This window comes from Petaurus breviceps, unplaced genomic scaffold, assembly GCF_028583685.1.
Source record: "Petaurus breviceps papuanus isolate PSGF00001 unplaced genomic scaffold, PetGlider_PUasm1.0 37, whole genome shotgun sequence".
Lineage (NCBI taxonomy): Eukaryota > Metazoa > Chordata > Mammalia > Diprotodontia > Petauridae > Petaurus > Petaurus breviceps.
Genome location: NW_027186296.1, coordinates 288,229 through 304,631, shown reverse-complemented (window position 1 = coordinate 304,631; position 16,403 = coordinate 288,229). Strand labels below are relative to the sequence as shown.

The following is a 16,403-nucleotide window of genomic DNA, read 5'->3' as shown; positions in this document are numbered from 1 at the left end:
AAGTTCAGAGAGATTCATCACCAGAATGGCTACAAGGTGATGAATTTCTCACATGCAACACGAATCTTGTGAACTCAAGAAGGCTCTCTGTGTACTAAGGCATAGTGGGGTGCCCTCCCCGAAAATCATAGACCTTTGAAGAGATCTTGGAGTCCATCCACATAAAATACTGTGCACCAGACGAAAGGACTTCAGCTCATGAAGATAGGAGGGGAGTAATAATTACTGTGACTACATTTTGTACAACTCCCAGATTTTAAGACTAAGGGGTTTCTTTTCCAGCAGATCTGGTTTCAACCCACACAAACAGAAATGTCTCTAGTTTTATACCACTAAACCTTGGGAAACTGAAGTATAAATTACCAGAAAATCCACAAATTACCCAAGAAGTTTGGAAGTAGAGATAAAAAGAAGTTCACAGCATCTGAAAAAACATTGTCAAATTTTTGGCTGAAGCAAGTAGGACATGAGATTTGGTAAGAATAGAGAGCTTGTTGCAGTAATTCAGAATAGGGTAATTGGCACTAAAATTACCTAAGGAGTATAGACTAAAGCTAGGTAGAGAAGTAATTGCAGTTGAAACAATGACTGAATATAAAACCAGTGGAACTATACAATATATCAAGGGTAGTTGCTCCTGTCTTGCCCTGTGGACATCTTCTACACAAAACGTTATAAAGAAATGTTAAAAGAACACTACAGGTGTCCATTATATATGCACTCTGCTCCAGATATGACAGTTGGGTAATGTAGCACACACTCCAATGGCAGCAGAAAATCAGAAGATGATCTTTGCAATGGTTGTAGCGCCCACTCTACAATTCAGTTCCACATATTAGGAATAAAGAGTAAGAACATCGAGTTGTATGATACTGCCCAAGATGGAGGATGTCCACATTCCTCTAGAACAGCCATGACCAGCCTCTCTAGACGGCACAGGGTTGCTTCTCTTTTGAATGCTATAAATGTGTATTTTAATGTAACATTGAATAATAAATTCTTGGCATAGTCAAGTGTAAAAAAAAAAAGCCTATGTAATTGGGGGAAAATAAAATATGTTAAAAATAATCATTTCTCTAAAATTTTCCCATTTATTTGCATATAGCTTTTTGTAGTAAAGGCAGCTAAATGGTTCAGTGAATAGAGCTCTAGGCCTGGAGTCAGGAAGACTTAAGTTCAAATCCAGCCTCAGACACTTACTATCTATGTGACCTTGGGCCAGTCACCTAACCTCCCTTTGCCTTAAGCTACCCAAAAAGAAAATGGCAAGCCACTCTAGTATCTTTGCCAAGAAAACCCCCACATGGGGTCTCAAAGAGTCAGCTGTGATGCAACAACAACTTGTAGTAATCTGTTTTTATAGGATCATAGATGTAGAACTGGAAGAGGCTTTAGAGATCATCTAGTCCCGTCTGCACCCCCCCCACTTATTTTACAGATGAAGAAACTAAGGCCTGTAAAGATGCAGTGACTTGACCAAGGCCACACAAGTAGGGGAGGCAGGATTTAACCCACACCCTTTGCCTCTAAGATGGAAGAGATGTGGGCTATTGATAGGATAGGTATGTGGAGTCAGAGCTCAAGTCAACAAGTAGGTATTGAGTGCCTACTCTGTGCCGGGCACTGTGCTAACTTCTGGGAATGTAAAGAAAGGCACAAAACAGTTGCTGCTTTCTACGAGCTCACAGTCTAATGGGGAAGACAGCATGCAAACATGTACAAACAGTATATATGCAGATAAATACATGATAACAAACAGAGGAAAGGGATATTAAGGGAGACATGGAAAGATTTAATCCGGGATTTGAAAGAAGTTGGGGGAAGGCCAGAGATGAAGATGAGGAGGGAGTGAATTCTAGCCATGAGGGGCAGCCAGTATGAATGCTCTGCTTTGGGAAATAGAGTGAGGAACAGCAAGGAAGTCAGTGTTATTGGATTGGAGAGTGTGTAGGGATGAGTAAAGTGTAAGAATGCTAGAAAGGTAGGAAAAGATCAATCAAAAGTCAAACAGAGAATTTTATATTTGATCCTGAATTAAGTGAATACCTGTATATTTCTCTCCTCCCCAACACAAAGTCAGTGACATAGGGGGAAGAGTACTGGACTGGGGATCAAAAAACCTGGGTTCCTGTCTGGTTCTGACACTATCAGAATAAAGTCATTTAGCTTTTTTTTTTTTTTTGGAGGGGGGGAAGGCAGGGCAATTGGGGTTAAGTGACTTGCACAAGGTCACACAGCTAGTAAGTGTTAAGTGTCTGGGGTTGGATTTGAACTCAGGTCCTCCTGACTCCAGGGCTGGTGCTCTATTCACTCTGTCACCTAACTACCCCCAGTTAACTTTTCTAACTCCAGTTTTCTATCAGTACAAAGAATCACATAAAGTTGGAGGGAAGCAGTGGCCCAGGAATGTGTAACTGACGCTATTCCATTCAGTGACTTGGATAAAAAAGCAAATGCCACGACTATTACTTTTTTAGGTAACAAAAAACTGAGAGGAATAACCAGTATATTGGATGACAGTCAGGATCCAAAAAGATCTGCATAGGTCAGAACAATGAGCCAAATCTAAAAAGATTAAATTTATTAGCGATAAATGTAAACTCCCACACTGGGGTTAAAAAATAAACAACCAAACAACAACTGTTCAAGTGTGGGATAGAAAAACATGACTAGGCAGTTACTACAAGTGAGTAAGATGTGAGAATTTTAGTGAACTACAAACTTACTATGAATCAACAGTGTTTCAAGGCAGCCAAAAACTTAATATAATCTTAACATTAGTCTGTGTTAAGAAAATGCTTTGAATGAAAGAGGTTATCATCCCTTTCCTGTTTTTCTGGTCAGATCACACCAGGAGGAGGGGACATGGTAGCTTTAGTGTCATAATATCAAAGACTGTCATGTGGAGGTAGGATTATAGCTCTTGCTTTGCCCCAGAAGGCAAATGGGTGGAAGAAACAATGGGTATAAGTTGTAGTGAGGAAGATTTTTGTTTTAGAATTCCTCCTGTTCAGTTATGTTTGAAAATGATAAACTTTGAAGTCTCTTCTAACTCTTAGATTCTAAGAAAACATTTAGGGTCTTTTGATAAATAATCTACCTTTGTTGCTGGCTTGAACAAATAGGCAATTCCCAGGTTCTGAAGGGGAAAAAAGCAGATTATCCATAAAGCCCTGAAATTCTTGACTTTATCTACAAATCGAAGTACGTCCTGTCCCACATCACCTGTCTGATGAACTATATAGGCAGGCAAGAGGACAGCAGAATATTTCTGTGTAAATTTGAATTGTAGATTGAAGCTGGAAGGAACTTCAGAGGCAATCCCTTTATTTCAGAGATGAGGAAACTGAGGCCTAAACTGGTAAAGTGACTTTTCCAAGGTCACATAGGTAGTATCAAAGCCAGAATTTAAGTCCATGACCCATATCTACAAATCCAGATCTCTTTCCCTTATTCTAAACTATCTTGTATAGGAATTGTTTATATGTTTTAGGTTTAGTCTTATGGTTCCACAGAAAAGAAGTGATAGAGATGATAGGTACATATGTAGCTGAGACCACAGCTTATTAAAAACAAAGATTCATACTAGAGGATTTTTGTTATGTTTTGTTTTCTAATGATCTCTTATTCTTCTCTTTTTAAATTGTAGTTGTGTTTATTTTGTTAAATATTTCCCAATTATATTTTAAATTAATATTTTATTTATTTATTTTTGGTTTTCAACATTCATTTCTGCAAGATTTTGAGTTACAATTTTTCTCCCCATCTTTCCCTTAACCCCACCCCAAGATGGCAAGCATACTGAATATCCCATATCCTTTTGACTAACTCCCCAAAGGGTTACACTTGAAGACCTAGAGGGCTACATGTGGCCAGAAGGCCATAGATTCCCCATACCTGCCACCATCTTGCTATTGTGATTTATACCACTAGGCATAATAGTGTTGGTTCATAGCTATGTCAGCTGTTAGTCCTTGAATGAGAGTTAGTAAAGGATTGTTCTGCATAAACTTAAGACAGTTTTAGGAAATAACTGCTAAAAAAAAAAGATTTAGTGAGATATAGCCATAATGATCAAGACATCCTGACCATCAATTGAATAACAGAATATTAGATTTATAGGTAATGTTGAAGGCCATCTAAACTGATCTCTATGTGAGGCATCTTGTTCATGAAAAATAATAATGCAACCCAGTACCATTATACCTTTACAACCTTGTCTCATGTTACTCCCCTCCATGTATTCTCAAATGGAAATATTCAAACACTCTACTCCTTTCTACAATCTTAATTTAATTTGCACTGTTACCAGTGTATCGTAGTCCTGTCCCACATCACCTGTTGAAAAGCCCAACCATACAAGCTCACCTTGAATGCCCTCCTCCCCATGAAGCTTGCTTTTATCTTGCCACTGATGTTACATAGTGCTCTTTTCATTTTGCACTACCTAACATGCCCACCACCATACATTACATTTAGGTAACACATCCTCCTACTAAAATATTAGCTCCTTGAGATCAAGGGCTATGTCTTTTCTAAATATCTTATCTTACCCAAAACCTATCACAAGGATCTGATACTAATGACCGCTTAATAAATGTTTGTTGGATTTAATTGTACCCGAATATCCTGATTGTAAATTCAGCCAGAAGATCACAACTGGCCATGGAGCTAAGGCACTTTGAAAATTAGAAAACAACAAATTTTTTTTTATCTTTGTGATTAGGCTCATGTCACAGAATTCAGTATACACCAGGCTCTGAAATCACTTCAAAAGGAGGAATTTCTAGACACTTTATAAATCACCTATCAATTTGGATCCAAACAACATATTACATGATATGTTTGTCCAACAGGCACTGTCTTGTTGTGATGTCTTACTTATCTTACAAAAAAAAAAGTCCTTGTTTTCCCATTAAAAACAGAAAAAAAAAAAAGAAACATTTTATTGATCCTATTAACCCTCCAAGATATCATCAATTTCCCCTAACATCCATCATCTATTATCTTTCTTCTCCCATTGTCTGTATTTGCTTTGTTTACTTCTTCCTTCTCATAACCACTTCCTCCTCCACTCCTGGAAATGTGGCTTTTGTTTCTACCATGCTAGTAAAACTGAGATCTCAGAGATTACTAACCCGACATCTTAAGTGCCATATCCAATTATCTTCCCCCCCAGGCTTCATCCTTCTTGACCTTCCTGAAATATTCTACACTACTGATCACCACTTCTTTCAGGACACTCTTCTTCTCACCTTCTGGAGATCTCTTGTGATTCCTCTATCTACTCAAACATTCCTTCCAAGCAAGGTATGTCAGTATATATTTAACAATTAACTCTGAAAATAAAATCTATGCACCACAGACTTTTGAGTTCAGTATGCATTAACATTTTCCCAGTACTTTCTTAAGTCTAGATAATGAACAAAACAATAAGTCGACACCTGGTTTATAACATTTGCTGATTTTTGAGGGATAAATGCTCACACTGAAAAATTTAACAGCCAACTCCACTACCTTTCTCCTTCCAAAGTTCTTTTTGCCCTCTTTTTGTTTCTCCATCATCTCTCCTTTGGTGATGCCATATACTCTCGTGGCTCCAAATAAAGCCTCTAGAAAGATAACTGCCAGTTCTAAATCTCCAGTGCCAATCTCTCTCTCTCTCTCTTGAGTTCTAATACTTTTTTTTTATTGACTGTTTAGTGGCTGACTGTTGAGGCTCTTCAGTGGTTCAGTGGATAGAACACTGGACCTGGAGTCAGGATGACATGAGTTCAAATTCTACCCCAGATACTTGGTAGCTTTATGACTAGCCAAGTTACCTAACCTCTCTCAGTCTCAGTTTTCTCATCTGTAAAATAGGGATAATCTTGGTAGCTATCTCACAAGGTTGCTATGAGGCTCACATGACATGACATTTGTTAAACTCTCTGCAAACCTTAAAACACCATACAAATGTGAGCTATTTTGATTGTTAGATATGTTCTTGTGAGTCCCACTAACACTTCAAACAACAAGTTCAAAATAGAATTCACCATCATCCCCCCTTAACAATTCACCTTCCAAAAACTCCCTTTTTTCTGTTGATGGAAAACTTGAGACCAGAGTAATCTCTGTGACTCTTCCCTCTCCCTCACCTCAACCCAACCCTAACCGTCTAAATTAGTTGACAAATCCTATTAAATTTGTTGAACAATATCTCTTCTGTGTTGCTGTTATGGGAATGGGAAGTTAAGATATTCCCTGCCCCTAGGCCCTTTGATAGGCTTAAGGGACTCTGAGAACCTTCCTTCATTTGAAAATATACTCTGCCCCCTAATAGGCTGAATGTGGTCACCTGGCGCCTGTGGTGGGAGGTTTGTTTTTTAGGAACACCCACACCTTGTTACTTTGTGATTGGGCAGTGGGTCAAGAGGTTTGTGACATTCTCTGAGACAGGAGAAGGCTATGTATACCCTGATGTGAGGTTTTGCTTTGGGGCTCACTTTGAGAAGAGTTGTGTGATTTGATCAGATCTGGGTAGCCATTGAGTACCCCCGCACTCCTCCCACCCCCTCCCCGCTTTGAAAACTCAGATGTTGATTCTTCCCTTTCTGGGAACTGACTAGGTATGGATGTAATGGTCAGACAGCTAGAGGCCTGTCTGCTGATATGTTTCTCTGTGTTTTTTGTCTGCTTATAACCTCTGTATTCTCTGAAGTTCGGGATACTGACCTTTTTCCCCTGAACTAGGTAAATGACATATGTTTAATTAAAGCAAAATTGTTAACCCATTTTGAGTAGCTTTCCTTTAGAAAAGCAGATCTAAGAACCTGTGTTAGCAGCCATCCTGGGTATGGTAGGGTGCTTGCTGCTAGTTGCCTTTCTTTCCAGTCACATTTTCTATTACACTAGTCTAGGCCTTCATAACCACTCATCAGGATTATTTTGATAGTTTTCTAAATGATCTCCCATCTTCCATCTTCCCCTCTTACTGATCCATCTTTCGAAGCTGGCAAATTAATCTTCCTAATACAAAGATCAGAAGATGTAACTCTTTTTTTTTTTTTAAGGAATCGGGGTTAAGTAACTTGCTCAAGGTTACACAGCCAGGTGTTTCTGGGTGGGTGCTAAGTGTCTGAGCCCGGATTCGATCCTGACACTGGAGCCGGTGCTCTCACTTGCTGTGCTACCTGGCCACCCCAGAAGATGTAACTCTTCTGGCTCAAAAAACTTCAGTGATTTTCCCTTTGCTTATGGAATAAATATACTCTCTACCTTGATGTTTGAACCCATCTACAATATAACTCTGATATACTTTATCTAGCCTTGTTTCACTCTACTCCCCTTTATTCACTCTATGTTCAAGATGAATTAGACTGCTGACCATTGCTGTTAGTGAATGTTGTGCTCTTGTGCATGTTCCTGTCTCCCATGCATGTGATTCCTTCCAGATTATATATCAAGTCCTGGACAGATCTTTCCTTTCATAAGCGTCATAGAATCTGATAGAGTTTGAAGGTATGCTAGAGACCATGTGGTACATCCTCCTTGGTTTACAGATAAGAAAACAGAGGCACAATGAGGTGAAATGATTTGTATAATACCGTGATAGGTAGGACAGGCATGATGGCATATTCCTATAATTCCTTCTGCTTGCTAAACTGAAGCTGGTAAATCCATTTGAGTTTGAGAGTTCTGAGCTACAATAAGGCTAAAGCCAATCAGGTGTCTACACTGAGTTGATCACCAATATGGTGACCTTGTGGAAGTGAGGGGCCATCAGGCTAGCTAAAGAGGTCAAATAGGCTCAGGCTGGAAATGGAGTAGATCAAAACTTTTCAAGTCAGGCCTCTGAGTGGCTATTGCACTTTCATGATGGATGAGATACAGAGACCCAGTCTCAAAGAAAAAAAAAAAGTTAAAGTAAATAATAAAATTAAATAAATGTCATAAGTAGTGAATTACCAAAGTGAACATTCAAACTCAAGGCTATCTAAACTCCAAATTTAGTGTTCATTCTAATATGGCATTGCCCTTATTACATTCTACTTTGTATCTTACCTATATATTTATGTGTGTGTGTGTGTGTGTGTGTGTGTCTTATGGTCCTCTTCTACTTCCCCCCACCCTTAATAAATTGTAAGTTTTTTTCAGAGAAGACACTTCCTGGTTTTCTTTTGCCTCTATATTCCCCACCTTGTACTTAGTGTTTAACATTGAATTGAATGAATTAAGAACAGAGTAATCTTAGCAATAACAACAAAAATTAATAATAATACTTAGTCTTTATATATATATATATATTTATGTATGTGTATATATACATGTATATATACACATATATATCCTCTTCAAATGGTAAATCAACCTGGGACAATGTGTCCATTCAGAAATGTTTCAGAAAATCCCTGGCTGAAGAAAAAGAAAAAGGATGTCATGGAGCAAAGATTTTCTAAACTTCTTTGAGGAAAAAACTACCCTTTATCACAAACTCTCACCAAATACCTTAGAAATCTCCTGTATCTTCCATATGTTAATATCTCCTTTGAATACAAAATCCAAATTAAAAACTAGAGCTGAATAGAAGTCTTTTGTTAAAAGTAACATTTTGAAATGCTGTCAGTAACTATCATAAATATTTGAGAAGTTAATATTTTAATCTTCCACTATAGCACAGAAAACATTTTTAGTGACAGACAGTGCTTCATTAATAGAGTTCTGTATGTCTAATTGCTTTAGGCACAGGGAGCTGCATTATTTTGACACATGACATGCAATTAGTACATGGTCACACGGCTAACGGGAGATTTTACACCTTTTTTCCTTCTATATTCAGAGTGAATAATTAGCATATTTTTTTCTGCTTAGAATAATAATCAGAGCCTTAGATCAGAAATTGCCTAATGAGGTAAAATTCCAGTTGTTGACATTAATACATGTGACACATTTTTTCAGTTGTAAAAGTAAACCTAGTGCTGCCACTTCATTTACCCTTTCCAAAGTGTTCTTAAGAGTTGGGAGTTACGTTGCTCTTCGAGCAAAATTGTTGAAGAACCATATTCAGAGAAGAAAGGCTTCAGGAGCAGTTTTATCTGTTTCTCAGATTTGCTGCTACAGAATGTGGAACACAGTAGGTGTTCAATAAATGTGGCTGACTGAAATGTCTAAAGTGACTAACTCTGGCCTTTATCCCTTTATGGTTGAAGAGATACTGCTTTTGATGTAAAAAAATAACTATCCTTCACAATCTATTCCTGCTTTTTGGAGGAATGCTTTATCACAGAAGATGAATTTGGAGTTAAGAAATGCAAAGTTAGACTGTAACAGTTTTCCTGTGATTCCTTTTGATTCTGCAGAAATAATTTGCTCAGACATTGTACTGTTTTTCTCATTTTACTTGAGGCTCTTGTGTGATTCAGAGTACATATTTTAAACATAAGCTATTTCTTCCACACAAAATAATAATAATATTCCTCTCCAACAGAAATAATAACTTTGTGTCCTTTATCATAACTTCCAAAAACTTCAAAAGCATCACCAACATCACCCAAAATAATAGCAACAAAACAGGAATTATTTATTGGGTTTGGGCATGATAATAATGCCTGGTTCTTATCTTTCCAGATACCTAGACCCACATTTTACCTTCTACCTCTACCTGTCTTTAAATTCCATTCACATGAAACCAAGGCTCACAAAAATGAGGGTTTGAAAAGTTATGTGTGTGTGTGTGTGTGTGTGTGTGTGTGTGTGTAGGCTAAGCCACCTTTTAGGGATGAATCCTAGAAAAGACAGAAGGCATTTGATAGGGTTGAATAGCATCAAGTAGAAGAATTGTTGAGGAGATACTATTTTGTCAGTAAAGTAAAGCCATGTGTAGGTCAAGGTGACTTTAGGCAGAATTAGTAGGGATGGACATGAGGATTCCCACCACAAATTCCCGTTAAGTTTCTGTTCATTTTAAACTCTTAATCAATCATAGCAGGATTGATCCCCAGGCAGAAAGAGCAAACTAATGGACAAAATGTTCCAAGTCAATAATCCTGCCATTATTATTTGTGACCTGTAGTGAAGTATCTATTATAAATTGTCATAAATATAGTCAAAGTCATCTTAGCTTTTCCTTATTTTCGTTAATATCTATACTAACCCTTAACTGAGTTTCCAATTATTACCAAAATAGAAGGGTATGCTCTTCTGTATGTCAAATATAGTAACATCAGGGTAGAACTAATGAATAGCAGTTAAGATGTGCCCCAAAGTTACAAAGTAATTAGATTTCTGTTTGAATTGGCAATGCCAAAAAAAATTCTATGCAATAGTTACCCACTTTTATGGAAGGAAAAAGTTGAATAGTAACTGAGGGAGAAAACTGCAACTAAAGGCAGGAGGGAGGGGTGGATTGGGGGTGGCAAAAGGAATAATGAAGTTGGTAACAGCACTGACAAATAAATTATGTATTTGTGATGCTCCCATTGACAGGATCTAAAACACATTTCAAAGCAAGAGACAGCATAATTCGGGTAGTTCTTTGGGAAAATAAAAACCCAGATTCATTCTAAAAATATTTTAAGTGCTTCATGGGGCAGAAGGACCCCAGTTCATTGATTTACAAAGCTTTTATCTGGTATAAGGTATAGAAAACTGGCCAGCCTTGCTGCTGAAATAAAGAGCCAACCTAGAACTTGGGGGTAAGAAACAAAAATATGTCTCTCCTGGCTCTTCCAAACTAGGTAACATTTTCTTATTTAAACTATTCTTAAAGTCATAGGATCACAAAATCATGGATTTAGAACTAGAAGACACATTAGAGATCATTGAATACGGTACCCTCATATTACAGATGAGGAAACTGAGGCCTAGAGAGGTTAAATGATTTGTCCAAGGTCATACAGCTAGTAACTCCTGAGGAGGGCTTCCAATCCAATAGATACTCTCTACCTCTGGATATGAAGTCTGATAATCTTTGGTGTGACATCTGGTGGATATTTGATATGAATAATTCATTCACTGGGGCACCAAAAATGCGATACAGAATCATTAATTCTCAAAGTTTTGAAAAAGGCTTCAAAGGTGATTTAGTATAAACTATACCAGAATAAGAGGGGCCTTTACATTTCTAATAAGCAGTCATCCAGTCTTGATCTGAAGAACTCAAGTAAGGGAAAATCCACTTTATCACAAACCAGCCCATTCTTTTATGTTAAGAAAAAGTCATCAAAAATGAGTAACTAGACTTTTAAAGCAAACATTGAACTTATGTTAATGTTCAGCATTGGTAGGGGAGATAGTCTTTAGAATATGTATGCAAGCAGGAAACATATTTGTTGGCATTTGAAATTGAAATCCTAGAAAAGTAGCTATTGGGGTGTAATTCCTATCTAAAATTCATGCAAAATATTTTGAACTGGACTCATTTTGTATTTCTCTTTCCCTCCTCTGACTTTTCCCAGACAAACACAATAAATTAATTGGTAAGGAATGCATAATCTCTGGAACAACACTCAACCTTCATCCTTTCTCTCAACAGTCTCACAGGCCTTTAGGAGTTCAAGTAGTTCTCAAATCTACATCATTTAATATCATCAATTTCAGAAATATTTTCTGCCTCAATTTTTTCTCTACATGTAAATTCCAGAACCTCTTCGACTGTTAACAGTCCTGCCTAGGGCTGTATTGATAAAATAGCATAACAATTATTTGAAAGGTCCAAAAAAAAATCAGTCATTTTGTCTTCCTGATGACCAACAACTGTGATTAATTTTCTTCCCCCAATGAATTAACTGGATTTAAAAGTTGTGGAAGTTGTGGAATCCTGTAAATATAGCCTAAGTCTCTTCTGATGTAATTTAAGCTTATTATCCTATATTATTCTATTTTGTACATTTCTTGTATTTACTGATATATTACCCAAGGAGAAAACACTTTAAATATTGTATCATGTGACTGAGAACACATTGTTCACTTTCTGTACTTTTCTCCATGTTCTGCATTTCCAACAATAGAGGACATAATAGTCTTACATAGAGAGGAATGTTCTGTACCTTTGTAGTAACCAACCTGACTCTGTTAACTTAAGTATTGTAGAGAAAGACTGGTTTCTGTATCAAAACTTAAGAAAAAGACATTGTGGAGCCATGCTTCACATTCTAACTTTTAATGAATTTCAGTTCTGGGAAAGAAGCACATCACAAATTCATGTTTCACCAACTCTGCTCTTGAAAAAAGCCTTTGACATTATCAGAGACTTTTATGAAAACTTTTTTTTAAATTTTGTTGTAGTTTGTTTTGGTGTGTTGCTTTTTTTGTTTCTGAATTGAAGGTTGATATGCAAATTGTTTCAAGTCTCAGTACATTTTTAAGCTTTGATAGCATGCCCTAAGGCATTTGAGACACCCTGCAACATAAGCTTTATTAGAATCACCTAATCACTTTGAATCTCTCCAACCCTTAGACAAATCTCACTAGTTTTGCCTAATAGAAGGCCTCTTAACACTAGCAATTTCTACTCGATATCCTTATCATTACTTATCCTATACAGTTTTATTAGGTTGGTTTCTTTTTTTTAAGCAATTGGGGTTAAGTAACTTGCTCAAGGTTACACGGCCAGTTATTTCTGGGTGTGGTGTTAAGTATCTGAGCCCAGATTTGATCCCCAGGTCATCCTGACACTGGGGCCAGTGCTCTTACTTGCTGAGCCACCTGGCAGCCCCTAAGCAATTGGGGTTAAGTAACTTGTTCAAGGTTACATGGCCAGTTATTTCTGGGTGGGTGCTAAGTGTCTGAGCCTGGATTCGATCCCCAGGTCATCCCGACATTGGAGCCGGAACTCTTAATAGCTGTGCTACCTGGCCGCCCCTAGTTTTATTAGTTTTTCCTCAAATTCAACTTTCCTCTGCACATTTGCTCAAGGCAATTGCCATGCCTGGAATGTACTCCCTTCTCCTCCCTCTCCTCCCTTCCCCCTGTTCAGAATCCTCTTCCTTCAAGGTCTAGTTCAAGTATCACCTCTTCCACAAACCTTTTTTTTTTCTGGTAACCGCAAGCATTAATGCTCTTCCTTTCTAATTACATCCTATTTTACCAGGATGTGGTCACTGCATGTGCTACAACTTTTTGGAGCCACAGATGAGAGAGTTGGGTAAAAGGTAGACACCAAAGATGTATGAGTAGTCCTGAAAAGGACTCAGTCCTCACAGCAGATGTGCTAGTCCTGAAGACCCCATTTAACAAATAGGCTACACCAGGTTGAGGGTAACCAACAAGTCTCAAACCCATTGGTGAGTTAGGGGGATGTTGACCCCAGGATCATGAAGACTTTCCCTGGTGGAATGAGCAGATGAGAACATTTTGTTACAATGACCATGAAGGTGGCTGAAGCAGCTACTATAGATAGACATGGAAGATGCCAAGGTCATCCACTACATCCTAGGCCAGCACCAGTTATGCTGATTTTTGTCCTGCCACTGGACTTATATGGCTCTGGAAGAGAGAGTGAGGCTGATGACTTTGTGCAACCCTGCCTCACACAAATCCAATTCACGCACAAGTAAAGCTATCATCCTGTGATGTCACTGGTCCTCTTTGAAAATGAAGGATAAAGAACAACCTCCTATTTACTTCTCTGTGTCCATATTGCATCTCTCTACCATCTTCTATTCCCCAGAAGAACAGAAGTGTCTTGAAGGCAAGAACTGTTGTGTTTTTCACCTTAGCGACCCTGCCACCTAGCACAATCCCTTGCACATAGGTACTAAGTGTCATTTGCCAATTGACAATTGTGACTTACCATCCTAATGAGTTTGGGTGACTTGCCCAGAATCACAGACAATATGTATCTGAGGCTGAACTTGTCATAACTCAAGGCCAAACTTTTCATCTATACTGCCTCTCAAAAATATCTTGAGCAGGCACTATGTAAATATTTGCAATTATTAATTATTAGTATTATTTTACTCATTCTGTTCTTCCCAGTCCCAAACAACCTTTATCTAACCAGCCACTCTTTTCTGTGAACTGCTTTATTCTCCTCCTTCTGCAAGCAGCTGACTTTTTTCATAATCAGTCACTCTCCCTAAATGAATCACAGGTGGTTTATTCACCCTCCTCTCAAGTTGCCAGCTAGCATTCTTAAAGGGGAAGAGTTCTCTATAGTAAGAAATTTTTTAAAACAACTTTACAAAAGAACAAAATAGAGAAGGTCCTAGCTATTTTAGCACCATCAGAGCTTCAGAGAAGAGTGTAGTAAGAGTGAGACCTGGAGCTAGGAAGAACCAGGTTCAAATCCTGTTTTAGACATTTACTAGCTATGTGACCAAGGCAGATAGATCACTTGTGCTCTCACCATAGTTTTCTTAAAACAGAGACAATAATCCATCTATGACTTACCTTCTTCTGTGGTGCAACAGGGAAAACACTGGATTTGGGGTCAAAGGAAGACACTTCATAAGCCAATCCTGTTACTTATTATTCCCTTAATTTCCCAATCACTAGACATTAAATGTATCACTGGGCCTCAGTTTCCTCTATCTGTAAAACAAGTGAGTGTCTCTCTAATAAAATGTAAGCTAGTTGAGTTCAAGGACTCTTATTTTTGTTTTTGTATCCCCATCATATAGCTCAGTACCTGGCACAAAGGTTCTTAATAAATGCTTGATGATAGATTGAATTAAATTACATATAATGTTCTTTAAGATTCTAAAACATGTTCCCATAACTTGAGCACAGGTTTTTGTGGGGTCCAAATGAGACAATATTCATAAAGCATTTTACAAACCTGAAATTGTTATTTTAAATGTTTATTATCACCCACCAAAGAGTTGCCAGCATGCAAATTTCATTTCTCAAAAAAGGCCAGTTGGGCTAATAGTCAGATGCTGCAATGTTAAGGGAATTTGAAGATCTTCCATGACCCTTAATAGACCCATGTGACCTGCTTTGAGCTCTAGCCCAGACCACAACGTGAGTCACATGGAGTCCATGGCAGGAGGAGCTTACCAAACCCGTGGAGCAGGAAGGGTGGAACAGGGAGAGAGAATGAGGAAGAGCTGAGTGAGAGAGGGAGGAATTTTGCCTAGGGGAGCTTGTTTGTGGGGAAGCCTAACAGAGGGAAGGCTTGGGGATGGTAGAGCTCCCTGTATTGGTGATGTATATAAACTTCTTTGTTACTGTGGTGGAGTTGGTTTTCTGGTATCTGAATAAATATCTTGTTTTTGTCCTTGAGGAAGAGATTTTGCTATATTTTCAGTTCAACCCTGGAAATACATCTGCATATTCACAGCAGCTGCTAAGGGTATTGCATTGGCAATATAGATGGTCTAGCAGAGGTGGGGAATCTGTGGCTTCAAGGTCACATGTGGCCCTCTAGATCCTAAAGTACAACACTTTTACTGAATCCAAAATTCACAAAACAAATCCTTCCTTTTGTTGGGGATTTGTTCTGTGAAGTTTGGATTCAGTCAAAGTGTCTTGAGGTCACAGGTTCCCCACCTTGGTAAAGAGAAGAGAAAACTACTTTTAATCTGACTTTTAGTCTTCTTGGTAATGGGCTCTTCAATTACATTTGTCTACTTCTGTAAAGTATAATGGAATGATTCAAGAAAGCAATCATTTATATACAAACACAAACATATATACCCAAAAACAAACATACATACTCAAGCACAAAGTAGAACTCCTAACAAGTTTGAAGAGATAATTCTCAAAAATGTGAATTATATGAAAGTAATAACTTCTATTGGTACTGTTTAATTGGACTTAGTATTCATTAATGATAATGTTACATTGTTGTAGTATAGTACGGTTCATGAACTTTCCTCACCAAAAACAAAAACACCTCTACAAGTAATAATATTGGTTAATACTATTATTGTTACCCCAGTCTTTCTAACGAGAAAACCAAGGCACAGAAAAGTTAATGTGATTTGCCCAACACTAAAAGAACCAGAACTGGAACTCAGAGCTCCTAGATGTAAGATAGTACTCTTTCTACTATTGCTCAAGCTGCCTCTAGCATGAAAAATGGCTTTTATTACTAGCCCGAATAATTCACTTTGACAATTATGACAGTGATTTGAACAGCAGCAATAATTCATCCCACTAGAAGACCTGAATGGTCAGAAAAAATTAATCCTATTTGCCAAGTGCTTAAAATTTCAATAGAGTAAAATGGAGAGAGTCTAGATTGAGATAAGATCTTCAGTATTTTGCTGTATGTTTAAATACAAGTGAGAGACTAATTTCAGCATTTGCCCCATAGACAGACATACAGATACAAAAAGACAGACAGACAGACAGACAGACAGATAGACAGATAGACAGATAGATAGACAGACAGATAGACAGATAGACAGATAGACAGATAGATAGATAGATAGATAGATAGATAGATAGATAGATAGATAGATAGATAGATAGATAGA

General features: G+C 37.8%; 1 long non-coding RNA gene across 1 annotated transcript in view; it reads right to left on the bottom strand.

The window, feature by feature from the left end:
• Positions 1-16,403, bottom strand: part of LOC138168381 (uncharacterized) — a 216,813-nt gene that overhangs the window by 35,747 nt on the left and 164,663 nt on the right. The gene's annotated exons all lie outside the window — the stretch shown is intronic.